General features: G+C 40.5%; 11 non-coding genes across 11 annotated transcripts; all 11 read right to left on the reverse strand.

Moving 5' to 3' along the window:
- Nucleotides 1-4: 4 nt before the first annotated feature.
- Nucleotides 5-77, reverse strand: trnar-ucg (transfer RNA arginine (anticodon UCG)). Its single transcript has one exon. It is a non-coding gene; the product is annotated as a tRNA-Arg (tRNA).
- Nucleotides 78-414: 337 nt separating this feature from the next.
- Nucleotides 415-486, reverse strand: trnar-ccg (transfer RNA arginine (anticodon CCG)). The gene has a single exon. It is a non-coding gene; the product is annotated as a tRNA-Arg (tRNA).
- Nucleotides 487-646: 160 nt separating this feature from the next.
- On the reverse strand, nt 647-720 carry trnar-ucg (transfer RNA arginine (anticodon UCG)). The gene has a single exon. It is a non-coding gene; the product is annotated as a tRNA-Arg (tRNA).
- A 1,374-nt stretch (nt 721-2,094) lies between these two features.
- Nucleotides 2,095-2,167, reverse strand: trnar-ucg (transfer RNA arginine (anticodon UCG)). The gene has a single exon. It is a non-coding gene; the product is annotated as a tRNA-Arg (tRNA).
- A 234-nt stretch (nt 2,168-2,401) lies between these two features.
- On the reverse strand, nt 2,402-2,474 carry trnal-cag (transfer RNA leucine (anticodon CAG)). The gene has a single exon. It is a non-coding gene; the product is annotated as a tRNA-Leu (tRNA).
- Nucleotides 2,475-2,667: 193 nt separating this feature from the next.
- trnar-ccg (transfer RNA arginine (anticodon CCG)) lies at nt 2,668-2,740 on the reverse strand. Its single transcript has one exon. It is a non-coding gene; the product is annotated as a tRNA-Arg (tRNA).
- A 155-nt stretch (nt 2,741-2,895) lies between these two features.
- On the reverse strand, nt 2,896-2,968 carry trnar-ucg (transfer RNA arginine (anticodon UCG)). The gene has a single exon. It is a non-coding gene; the product is annotated as a tRNA-Arg (tRNA).
- Nucleotides 2,969-4,011: 1,043 nt separating this feature from the next.
- On the reverse strand, nt 4,012-4,084 carry trnar-ucg (transfer RNA arginine (anticodon UCG)). Its single transcript has one exon. It is a non-coding gene; the product is annotated as a tRNA-Arg (tRNA).
- Nucleotides 4,085-4,654: 570 nt separating this feature from the next.
- trnar-ucg (transfer RNA arginine (anticodon UCG)) lies at nt 4,655-4,727 on the reverse strand. Its single transcript has one exon. It is a non-coding gene; the product is annotated as a tRNA-Arg (tRNA).
- A 332-nt stretch (nt 4,728-5,059) lies between these two features.
- Nucleotides 5,060-5,132, reverse strand: trnar-ucg (transfer RNA arginine (anticodon UCG)). The gene has a single exon. It is a non-coding gene; the product is annotated as a tRNA-Arg (tRNA).
- A 1,129-nt stretch (nt 5,133-6,261) lies between these two features.
- On the reverse strand, nt 6,262-6,334 carry trnar-ucg (transfer RNA arginine (anticodon UCG)). Its single transcript has one exon. It is a non-coding gene; the product is annotated as a tRNA-Arg (tRNA).
- Nucleotides 6,335-13,749: the final 7,415 nt, after the last annotated feature.

Raw genomic sequence — 13,749 nt, forward strand, 5'->3', positions numbered from 1 at the left:
AAGATGACCCAAGTGGGACTCGAACCCACAATCCTCAGCTCCGAAGGCTGATGCCTTATCCATTAGGCCACTGGGCCTCGTTCACTGGTGAACCCAGAGGCATTGACACACAGTCATAAACAAACTAAAAGCGATATCATGAACATTGCAGTTCTATGCTAATTCTTATGCCTACAATGAAGATATCGTCCTTGAATTTCTGTCTTGCACTGCCAGCTTAAATGCAACTCTTGAAAGATGACCCAGGTGGGATTCGAACCAGAGTCATTGACAGACAGTCAGAAACAAACTAAACTGAAAGCAATATCATAAAATTTCCAGTTCTATGCTAATTCTTGGGGGCTATAGTGTCATATTGAAGTTATCATCCTGAAATTTTCTTGCATAACCCACTTAAATGAAAGCCCTCAAAGATGACCCAGGTGGGACTTGAACCCACAATTCCAGCTCCGGAGGCTGATGCCTCATCCATTAGGCCACTGGGCCTCGTTCACTGATGAATCAAGAGGCATTGACACACAGTCATAAACAAACTAAAAGCAATATCATGAAATTGCCAGTTCTATTCTAATTCTTGTGTCTACACTGAAGTTATCGTCCTTGAATTTCTTCTTGCACTGCCAGCTTAAATGCAACGCTTGAAAGATGACCCAGGTGGGACTTCGAACCCACAATCCTCAACTCCGAAGGCTGATGCCTTATCCATTAGGCCACTGGGCCCTGTTCACCGGTGATCCCAGAGGCATTGACACACAGTCATAAACAAACTAAAAGCGATATCATGACATTGGGATTCGAACCTAGAGTCATTGACAGACAGTCAGAAACAAACTAAACTGAAAGCAATATCATGAAATTGCCAGTTCTATGCTAATTCTTGGGGCTATAGTGTCATATTGAAGTTTATCATCCTGAAATTTCTTGCATAACCCACTTAAATGAAAGCCCTGAAAGACGACCCAGGTGGGACTTGAAACCCACAATTCACAGCTCCTGAGGCTGATGCCTTATCCATTAGGCCAATGGGCCACATCTGTTAGTGAACCCAGAGGCAATTACAGAAAGTCCTTATCCGAAGCTGATCTGAGTGAGATTTCAGAAAATTGCCTGTTCTATGATAATTCTCATGACTTGAACCCACAATCTTCAGCTCTGAAGGTTGATGCTTTATCCGTTTTGGGCCACTGGGTATTTTTCCCAACAAGCCCACACAGAGGCATTTACAGACCGTCTTATCCAAGCTGAACTGAGTGAGTTTTTCAGAAATTTGCCAATTTTATGATTAATCTTGTGGCTATAGTGTCATATTGACGTTATCGTCCTAGAATTTCTTCCTTGCACTGCCAACATAAACACCAACCTTGAAAGATGAACCCACAATCCCCAGCTCTGAAGACCGATGCATTAGGCCACTGGGCCTTGTTCACTGGTGAACCCAGAGGCATTGACAGACAGTCCAGAAACAAACTAAACTGAAAGAGTTTTCATGAAAATTGCTAGTTCGCATGTTCCGTTGGCAGTTCTATGCTAACTCTCATTTTCCTTTGTCACAGCTATTGTGTCTCCTTGCACTTATCATCTTGGTACCTGTTGCGCAGCCAACTTAAATCTAACCTCTCATTGACGACTCAGGTGGTAATTTAATTCACAACCCCCAGCTCCGAAGGTTGATGCTTATTTATTAGAACAACTGGACCTTTTCTCTGATTAAGCCTGAGGTATTCATTAACATTCTGATGCAAGCTAAATTGAAAGTTATTTAAAAAAATGCCAGTTCTATGCTAATTCTTGTGTCTATAGTAAAAGTTCACCAATGAATTTCTTTCTTGCAATGCCAGCTGAATTGCAACTCTTGAATGACGACACAAGTGGGACTCGAACACACAATCCTCAGCTCCGAAGGCTGATGCCTTCTCCATTAGGCCACTGGGCCTGGTTCACTGGTAAATCAAGAGGCATTGACAGACAGTCATAAACAAACTAAAAGCAATATCATGAAATTGCCAGTTCTATTCTAATTCTTGTGTCTACAGTGAAGTTATCGTCCTTGATTTTCTTTCTTGCACTGCCAGCTTAAATGCAATGCTTGAAAGATGACCCAGGTGGGACTCGAACCCACAATCCTCAGCTCCGAAGGCTGATGCCTTATCCATTAGGCCACTGGGCCTCGTTCACTGGTGAACCTAGAGGCATTGACACACAGTCATAAACAAACTAAAAGCGATATCATGACATTGGGATTCGAACCCAGAGTCATTGACAGACAGTCAGAAACAAACTAAACTGAAAGCAATATCATGAAATTGCCAGTTCTATGCTAATTCTTGGGGCTATAGTGTCACATTGAAGTTATCATCCTGAAATTTCTTGCATAGCCCACTTAAATGAAAGCCCTGAAAGACGACCCAGGTGGGACTTGAACCCACAATTCCCAGCTCCTGAGGCTGATGCCTTATCCATTAGGCCAATGGGCCACATCTGTTAGTGAACCCAGAGGCATTACAGAAAGTCTTATCCGAAGCTGATCTGAGTGATGACCCAGGTTGGACTTGAACCCACAATTCCCAGCTCCTGAGGCTGATGCCTTATCCATTAGGCCAATGGGCCACATCTGTTAGTGAACCCAGAGGCATTACAGAAAGTCTTATCCGAAGCTGATCTGAGTGATGACCCAGGTGGGACTTGAACCCACAATTCCCAGCTCCGGAGGCTGATGCCTTATCCATTAGGCCACTGGGCCTCGTTCACTGATGAATCAAGAGGCATTGACACACAGTCATAAACAAACTAAAAGCAATATCATGAAATTGCCAGTTCTATTCTAATGTCTACAGTGTAGCTATCGTCCTTGAATTTCTTTCTTGCACTGCCAGCTTAAATGCAACGCTTGAAAGATGACCCAGGTGGGACTCGAACCCACAATCCTCAGCTCCGAAGGCTGATGCCGTATCCATTAGACCAATGGGCCACATATGTTAGTGAACCCAGAGGCATTACAGAAAGTCTTATCCGAAGCTGATCTGAGTGAGATTTCAGAAAATTGCCTGTTCTATGATAATTCTCATGACTTGAACCCACAATCTTCAGCTCTGAAGGTTGATGCTTTATCCGTTTGGTCACTGGGTATTTTCCAACAAGCCCACACAGAGGCATTTACAGACCGTCTTTTCCAAGCTGAACTGAGTGAGTTTTCAGAAATTTGCCAATTTTATGATTAATCTTGTGGCTATAGTGTCATATTGACGTTATCGTCCTAGAATTTCTTCCTTGCACTGCCAACATAAACACCAACCTTGAAAGATGAACCCACAATCCTCAGCTCTGAAGACCGATGCATTAGGCCACTGGGCCTTGTTCACTGGTGAACCCAGAGGCATTGACAGACAGTCAGAAACAAACTAAACTGAAAGAGTTTTCATGAAATTGCTAGTTCTCATGTTCCGTTGGCAGTTCTATGCTAACTCTCATGTTCCTTTGTCACAGCTATTGTGTCTCCTTGCACTTATCATCCTGGTACCTGTTGCGCAGCCAACTTAAATGTAACCTCTCATTGACGACTCAGGTGGTAATTTAATTCACAACCCCCAGCTCCGAAGGTTGATGCCTTATTTATTAGACAACTGGACCTTTTCTCTGATTAAGCCTGAGGTATTCATTAACATTCTGATGCAAGCTAAATTGAAAGTTATTTCAAAAAATGCCAGTTCTGTGCTAATTCTTGTGTCTATAGTAAAAGTTCACCATTGAATTTCTTTCTTGCAATGCCAGCTGAAATGCAACTCTTGAATGATGACCCAAGTGGGACTCGATCCCACAATCCTCAACTCCGAAGGCTGTTGCCTTCTCCATTAGTCCACTGGGCCTGGTTCACTGGTAAATCAAGAGGCATTGACAGACAGTCATAAACAAACTAAAAGCAATATCACGAAATTGCCAGTTCTATTCTAATTCTTGTGTCTACAGTGAAGTTATCGTCCTTGAATTTCTTTCTTGCACTGCCAGCTTAAATGATGACCCAGGTGGGACTCGAACCCACAATCCTCAGCTCCGAAGGCTGATGCCTTATCCATTAGGCCACTGGGCCTCGTTCACTGGTGAACCCAGATGCATTGACACACAGTCATAAACAAACTAAAAGCGATATCATGACATTGCCAGTTCTATGCTAATTCTTATGTCTACAATGAAGATATCGTCCTTGAATTTCTGTCTTGCACTGCCAGCTTAAATGCAACTCTTGAAAGATGACCCAGGTGGGATTCGAACCCAGAGTCATTGACAGACTGTCAGAAACAAACTAAACTGAAAGCAATATCATAAAATTTCCCATTCTATGCTAATTCTTGGGGCTATAGTGTCATATTGAAGTTATCATTCTGAAATTTCTTGCATAGCCCACTTAAATGAAAGCCCTCAAAGATGACCCAGGTGGGACTTGAACCCACAATTCCCAGCTCTGGAGGCTGATGCCTTATCCATTAGGCCACTGGGCCTCGTTCACTGATGAATCAAGAGGCATTGACACACAGTCATAAACAAACTAAAAGCAATATCATGAAATTGCCAGTTCTATTCTAATTCTTGTGTCTACACTGAAGTTATCGTCCTTGAATTTCTTTCTTGCACTGCCAGCTTAAATGCAACGCTTGAAAGATGACCCAGGTGGGACTCGAACCCACAATCCTCAGCTCCGAAGGCTGATGCCTTATCCATTAGGCCACTGGGCCCTGTTCACCGGTGAACCCAGAGGCATTGACACACAGTCATAAACAAACTAAAAGCGATATCATGACATTGCCAGTTCTATGCTAATTCTTATGTCTACAATGAAGATATCGTCCTTGAATTTCTGTCTTGCACTGCCAGCTTAAATGCAACTCTTGAAAGATGACCCAGGTGGGATTCGAACCCAGAGTCATTGACAGACAGTCAGAAACAAACTAAACTGAAAGAAATATCATGAAATTGCCAGTTCTATTCTAATTCTTGTGTCTACAGTGAAGTTATCGTCCTTGAATTTCTTTCTTGCACTGCTGGCTTAAATGCAACACTTGAAACATGACCCAGGTGGGACTCGAACCCACAATCCTCAGCTCCGAAGGCTGATGCCTTATCCATTAGGCCACTGGGCCCTGTTCACTGGTGAACCCAGAGGCATTCACACAGAGTCATAAACAAACTAAAAGCGATATCATGTCATTGGGATTCAAACCCAGAGTCATTGACAGACAGTCAGAAACAAACTAAACTGAAAGCAATATCATGAAATTGCCAGTTCTATGCTAATTCTTGGGGCTATAGTGTCATATTGAAGTTATCATCCTGAAATTTCTTGCATAGCCCACTTAAATGAAAGCTCTGAAAGACGACCCAGGTGGGACTTGAACCCACAATTCCCAGCTCCTGAGGCTGATGCCTTATACATTAGGCCAATGGGCCACATCTGTTAGTGAACCCAGAGGCATTACACAAAGTCTTATCCGAAGCTGATCTGACTGAGATTTCAGAAAATTGCCTGTTCTATGATAATTCTCATGACTTGAACCCACAATCTTCAGCTCTGAAGGTTGATGCTTTATCCGTTTGGTCACTGGGTATTTTCCAACAAGCCCACACAGAGGCATTTACAGACCGTCTTATCCAAGCTGAACTGAGTGAGTTTTCAGAAATTTGCCAATTTTATGATTAATCTTGTGGCTGTAGTGTCATATTGACGTTATCGTCCTAGAATTTCTTCCTTGCACTGCCAACATAACTACCAACCTTGAAAGATGAACCCACAATCCTCAGCTCTGAAGACCGATGCATTAGGCCACTGGGCCTTGTTCACTGGTGAACCCAGAGGCATTGACAGACAGTCAGAAACAAACTAAACTGAAAGAGTTTTCATGAAATTGCTAGTTCTCATGTTCCGTTTGCAGTTCTATGCTAACTCTCATGTTCCTTTGTCACAGCTATTGTGTCTCCTTGCACTTGTCATCCTGGTACCTGTTGCGCAGCCAAATTAAATCTAACCTCTCATTGACGACTCAGGTGGTAATTTAATTCACAACCCCCAGCTCCGAAGGTTGATGCCTTATTTATTAGACAACTGGACCTTTTCTCTGATTAAGCCTGAGGTATTCATTAACATTCTGATGCAAGCTAAATTGAAAGTTATTTCAAAAAATGCCAGTTCTATGCTAATTCTTGTGTCTATAGTAAAAGTTCACCATTGAATTTCTTTCGTGCAATGCCAGCTGAAATGCAACTCTTGAATGATGACCCAAGTGGGACTCGAACCCACAATCCTCAGCTCCGAAGGCTGATGCCTTCTCCATTAGGCCACTGGGCCTGGTTCACTGGTAAATCAAGAGGCATTGACAGACAGTCATAAACAAACTAAAAGCAATATCATGACATTGCCAGTTCTATGCTAATTCTTATGTCTACAATGAAGATATCGTCCTTGAATTTCTGTCTTGCACTGCCAGCTTAAATGCAACTCTTGAAAGATGACCCAGTTGGGATTCGAACCCAGAGTCATTGACAGACAGTCAGAAACAAACTAAACTGAAAGCAATATCATGAAATTGCCAGTTCTATGCTAATTCTTGGGGCTATAGTGTCATATTGAAGTTATCATCCTGAAATTTCTTGCATAGCCCACTTAAATGAAAGCCCTCAAAGACGACCCAGGTGTGACTTGAACCCACAATTCCCAGCTCCTGAGGCTGATGCCTTATCCATTCGGCCACTGTGCCTCGTTCACTGGTGAACCCAGAGGCATAGACACACAGTCATAAACAAACTAAAAGCAATATCATGAATTTGCCAGTTCTATTCTAATTTCTACAGTGGAGTTATCGCCCTCGAATTTCTTTCTTGCAATACCAGCTGAAATACAACTCTTGAAAGATGACTCAGGTGGGACTCGAACCCACAATCCTCAGCTCGAAAGGTTGATGCCTTATACATTAGACCACTGGGCCTTGTTCACTTTTGGGCCCAGAGGCATTGACTCACAGTCATAAACAAACTAAAAGCGATATCATGAAATTGCCAGTTCTATGCTTATTCTTGTGTCTACAGTGAACTTTTCATCCTTGAACTTCTTTCTTGCAATGCGAGCTGATATACAACTCTTGAAAGATGATTAAAAATTAATCTTGTGGCTATAGTGTCATATTGACGTTATCGTCCTAGAATTTCTTCCTTGCACTGCCAACATAAACACCAACCTTTAAAGATGAACCCACAATCCTCAGCTCTGAAGACCGATGCATTAGGCCACTGGGCCTTGTTCACTGGTGAACCCAGAGAAAAGCAATATCATGAATTTGCCAGTTCAATTCTAATTCCTGTGTCTACAGTGAAGTTATTGTCCTTGAATTTCTTTCTTGCAAAGCCAGCTGAAACACAACTTTTGAAAGATGACCCGGGTGGGACTTGAACCCACAATCCTCAAATCCGAAAGCTGATGCCTTATCCATTAGGCCACTGGTCCTCCTTCACTGGCGAACCCAGAGGCACTGACACACAGTCATAAACAAACTAAAAGCGATATCATGACATTGCCAGTTCTATGCTAATTCTTATGTCTACAATGAAGATATCGTCCTTGAATTTCTGTCTTGCACTGCCAGCTTAAATGCAACTCTTGAAAGATGACCCAGGTGGGATTCGAACCCAGAGTCATTGACAGACAGTCAGAAACAAACTAAACTGAAAGCAATATCATGAAATTGCCAGTTCTATGCTAATTCTTGGGGCTATAGTGTCATATTGAAGTTATCATCCTGAAATTTCTTGCATAGCCCACTTAAATGAAAGCCCTCAAAGACGACCCAGGTGTGACTTGAACCCACAATTCCCAGCTCCTGAGGCTGATGCCTTATCCATTCGGCCACTGTGCCTCGTTCACTGGTGAACCCAGAGGCATAGACACACAGTCATAAACAAACTAAAAGCAATATCATGAATTTGCCAGTTCTATTCTAATTTCTACAGTGGAGTTATCGCCCTCGAATTTCTTTCTTGCAATACCAGCTGAAATACAACTCTTGAAAGATGACTCAGGTGGGACTCGAACCCACAATCCTAAGCTCGAAAGGTTGATGCCTTATACATTAGACCACTGGACGTTGTTCACTTTTGGGCCCAGAGGCATTGACTCACAGTCATAAACAAACTAAAAGCGATATCATGAAATTGCCAGTTCTATGCTTATTCTTGTGTCTACAGTGAACTTTTCATCCTTGAACTTCTTTCTTGCAATGCGAGCTGATATACAACTCTTGAAAGATGACCCGGGTTGGACTCGAACTCACAATCCTCAGCTTCGATGGCTGATGCCTTATCCTTTAAGCCACTGTGACCCATTCGCTTGTGAACCCACAGGCATTGACACACAATCATTAACAAACTAAAAGCAATGTCATGACATTGCCAGTTCTATGCTAATTCTTATGTCTACAGTGACGTTATCGTCCTTGAATTTCTGTCTTGCACTGCCAGCTTAAATGCAACTCTTGAAAGATGACCCAGGTGGGATTAAAACTCACAATCCTCAGCTCCGAGGGCTGATGCCTTATCCATTAGGCCACTGGGCCTTGCTCACTGGGGGACCCAGAGTCATTGACAGACAGTCATAAACAAACTAAAAGCGATATCATGACATTGCCAGTTCTATGATAATTCTTTTGTCTACAGTGAAGTTATCGTCCTTGAATTACTGTCTTGCACTGCCAGTTTAAATGCAACTCTTTAAAGATGACCCAGGTGGGATTAAAACTCACAATCGGCAGCTCCGAGGGCTGATACCTTATCCATTAGGCCACTGGGCCTTGTTCACTGGTGAACCCAGAGTCATTGACAGACAGTCAGAAACAAACTAAACTGAAAGCAATATCATGAAATTGCCAGTTCTATGCTAATTCTTGGGGCTATAGTGTCATATTTAAGTTATCATCCTGAAATTTCTTGCATAGCCCACTTAAATGAAAGCCCTCAAAGACGACAAAGGTTGGACTTGAACCCAAAATTCCCAGCTCCAGAAGCTGATGCCTTATCCATTAGGCCACTGGGCCATGTTCACTGGTGGCATTGACAGACAGTCAGAAACAAACTAAAAGCGATTTCATGAAATTGCCAGTTCTATGCTAATGTTAAGTAAATGTCTTGAATGAAGACGATGTTTAAAGCAATATTTTAATACCCAAATTCACAGAAATATTGCTTTGTATGACCAAAGAGACCCACTAACACGAGAGCAAAAACTAGGAAACACAACGTATAAGGCCCTAAGCATAAGACCAAACAATTGCAATTAGGATGGTGAAACTGCTGTAAACAGATTCAAACAGAAAGAGCTAACAAACTCATGGAAACATATTGTTCTGGTTTCAAAGTGTAAGGCTATAAAAAAACATTGCGGTTTATATCTATATATATGTGTGTGTGTGTGTGTAAAGACCTCTAACACTAGTTTGCTCTATTCTTTTTTTATTCAAAAAAAACTGGTGCTGGGCCACCTGAAGGACATCACTGGGCCCTTGCTGGATCCTCTTCAGTTTGCCTACAGAGCAAACAGGTCTGTGGACGATGCAGTAAACATTGGACTGCATTATGTTCTGCAACACCTAGACAGACCGGGGACTTATGTGAGGATCCTGTTTGTGGACTTCAGCTCGGCCTTCAACACGATCATCCCAAACCTCCTCCTGCCCAAACTAAATCAGCTCTCCGTGCCCAGCTCCGTCTGTCAGTGGATCAACAGCTTCCTGACAGACAGGCAGCAGCTAGTGAGGCTGGGAAAATACACATCCAGCACCCGTACAATCAGCACCGGAGCTCCCCAGGGCTGTGTACTCTCACCACTGCTCTTCTCCCTGTACACTAATGATTGCACATCTAAGGACCCCTCTGTCAAGCTCCTGAAGTTTGCAGACGACACCACACTCATCGGCCTCATTCAGGACGGTGACGAGTCTGCTTACAGACAGGAGGTAAAAGAGCTGGCTGTCTGGTGCAGTCTCAACAACCTGGAGCTTAACACCCTCAAAACAGTGGAGATGATCGTGGACTTCAGGAGAAACCCCCCTGCACTCTCCCCACTCACCATCATGAACAGCACTGTGACTGCAGTGGAGTCATTCAGGTTCCTGGGCACCACTATCTCTCAGGACCTGAAGTGGGACATTCACATTGACTCCATCGTAAAAAAGGCCCAGCAGAGGTTGTACTTTCTCCGCCAGCTGAGGAAGTTTAACCTGCCACAGGAGCTGCTGAAACAGTTCTACTCCACCATCATTGAATCCATCCTCTGCACTTCAGTAACTGTCTGGTTCAGCTCAGCTTCTAAATCTGACCTCAGAAGACTACAGAGAGTAGTCAGGACTGCTGAGCGAATCATCGGTTCAACTCTCCCTTCTATTCAAGAACTGTACTTATCCAGAGTGAGAAAAAGGGCTGTCAAAATCACTCTGGACCCCTCACATCCAGCACACTCCCTCTTTGAACTGTTGCCATCTGGTCGACGCTACAGAGCACTGAGCACTAGAACGACCAGACACAGGACCAGTTTCTTCCCTCAGGCAATCCATCTTATGAACAGCTGATAATAACGGCGAACACACTACACTTTATATTTATATACACACACACTTTATTTATCTAACACACATACTTAGTATACACTTAAATTTTGCACACAATATATATGTACATACATAACTTCATTTTGTAATATACTTGCCTACAATTGTCATTTGTATATTGTTATTCACTATCTACTTATTTGTATTTTTTATTCTTTTATTATGTGTTTTATGTTCTGTCGCTGTCATTCTGTTGTACTGCGGAGCTTCTGTCACGAAAACAAATTCCTCGTATGTGTACATACCTGGCAATAAAGCTCATTCTGATTCTGATTCTGATTCTGATTCAATCTGTTTTCTTTTTATTTATTATAATATTTAAAATCCCATGCTACATGTACTGTGTTAACCTAACTGAGACTTGTTATAACACATCGATTTGGATAAAAGCATCTGCTAAATGAATAAATGTAAATATCTCACCACTCTAGCAAATTTTAGGTGTACTTAGCAGGGGCTATTGTGTTTTTAGGGTAAATTGTACTTATTGTCATTATGAATATTTGTACGCTTATTTTCATTTCGACATCTTAATGAACACTTACACAGTTTGTCTTCATTTGAGTAGCTAACGTTACTTGACGGTCACATTTAATTTTTCCCCACTTACACTCACCAAAAACACAAGAAACCTGTAATTCTGTCATAATTAGGTTAGTTAAAAATACAAAAACTTAATGCTTGACACTTTTGTAACTGACTAAAAACTGATGTTTAAGCTAAACAAACGACAGAGGCACTGTGCAAAAACCTGCAAACACAAACATCACTAACTTAAATGAACAAAAGACAATAACCACCAATATGTGTTCACACAGTTAACTTTATTTAGATGATTCAGCATTAACTTCAATGAACAAAAGATAATAACCACCAATATGTGTTCACACAATTAAATTTATTTAGATGATTCACAGAAATAAAATGACTCTTGAGTTGTTAGAAGAAAAAAAAATGTGTACTGACGTAACTGCGAAAATGACTTAAGGTCCCTATGAAACGGTTTATTGAACCAAACTGTCCAAATGAATAATTTTTCAGTGAAAGTGAATCGAACTTTGGATCACTAAAACATCACAACATGGAAATAGTGTATACTTCACAAACAGCATAGAAATGTGCATCTTTTTATTTAGGTTATCTGCGCATGCGTTTAATCAGATTTCCAATGATTTAGAGCGTTGCCACATACAATATGAGTACGTATCCACGACGGCCATGTTTGAAGCTTGAGGTGTGTGATGGGTATTGTAGTTCCCTAACCTAAAGATCTAAATAGCTTGAATGAGGTATTAGTTAAATGTATTAAATGTAACCCCTTTGTAAAACAAAAACATATAATACATATAACAACAATAAAATAACTGTTAACACATATTTAGACTAAATGACTATATTCAACAATAATACGATATACATGCGCTAAAAGAGACTAAAATAGGGTTGGCTATGCTGTAATGGAGCAACCGTTGTTATGTTATCTTGTGAACCGTTAGGATTCGTGTGTCCTGAAACCAAATAATTGTCTTTATCTTTAGAAAAAGACAATCGTGTCCTGCTGCTGTGGTCTGAATATCCAGTCTTTCTTCATCATGAAATGATGAACCCATCATCAGCCCCCCATTCTGGAGATTGTGTGTATGTTTGTTTATTTTTACAGACATATTTCATCATAAAACTAGGTAAGCAGGGCATTGTAATAATATGGTAAACATGTGATAAGTTGGTCAATCGTGCAACCAGAGTTTATCTTACTGCATCTCTATAATAAATTTCTGCAATGGCTATACTTGTTACAGTGCTTTCAAGTCGGGGGACTGGGTTGTTTTATGAACAAACCCTTGTTTGCGGACATTGTAAGCATTTTTTAAGTTAAAGAGGTTAATGAACTCTTTCACCATCTATTATTGTTGGAATGCATAATCAGTGTTAGGGGTCAACTAGTTAATTATAGCTAAATTATATCATTTGATTACAAAAATAAATGTAATCAGTTACAGTCACTGAGAAAAAAATAATTAAATTGCGGTTAATTATGAAAATGTTACATCTGAATATTTTTTCACACACGTACAGATTTAATGTATATATTTCATAAACCACCTTAACTACTCTAAATTATGAGTCAGCTGTTTCAGGAGTTAAAGACGTATGCTTATTTCCTATTTGGTTGATGTATATTTATTTGTTTGCATATAAACCCGTTTTACCAACCCGTCGTTAGTTGCTGTGGCATTTCCCTTCATAGGTGTGGAAAACCTTGATTTCAAAACAGTATCTTAGCTGTTAAACTTTCTTGTTGTTTTTTTAAATATGTATTTAATCTCCAAGCAAATCTGATTTTGTGGTGGTTGCGCTTTAAAATGAAATGATCACAATCCTAATTTAAGTGATTTTGAAAAAATCCTAATTTAAGGATTATGAAAAGTCTGACGGTCATTAGTTGTTGAGTACTCTAATGTTAACCCCCCGGCCTGTTTACATGTTTCAAAAGATTAACGGTTGAAAATATTACAAGTCTGAAAATATGTAATCAAATGTTATCAGTTACATTACTTTTTTAAAGAAATTGAAATAGTTACACTAGCTTTTAGATTTTAAATAGGGTAATTTGTGATCTATAACCTATTACAAAGTTCATAGTAACCTCCCCAAAACTGTGAGTAAAATAATTCCATCAAGGTCTTAGCTACAGCTAAACGATAAAACAAAAACTTAAGGTCCTTGTTGGCAGTTTTGTGAGGTGTGTGTGTGTGTGTGTGTGTATGTGTGTGTGTGAAAACCGCGTGGTTTTAAAGATAACTGTTTTAGCTTAGTGATTTTACTACAAACTATAAGCATTTTAATTAAGAAACACTATATGTTTTTATATATTTTTTATTTTCCAACCAAACTGGTTGTTCGCAGTTAAAAAAGTCATAAGAATGTTTATTGTTTTGAAAAGAAAGTAAGTTATGATATATAAATAATTTATAAATTTATGACTTCACCACAATGCGTTTATGAGGCTATGTATTTCTTCTGCTTCATGCAACGGTTACCGTACACACATTCAAGAGAAATGCATAAACACAATTGTTTTAAACAATCTAAACCATTTAGTCTATCATTA

This window comes from Carassius auratus, chromosome 26, assembly GCF_003368295.1.
Source record: "Carassius auratus strain Wakin chromosome 26, ASM336829v1, whole genome shotgun sequence".
Lineage (NCBI taxonomy): Eukaryota > Metazoa > Chordata > Actinopteri > Cypriniformes > Cyprinidae > Carassius > Carassius auratus.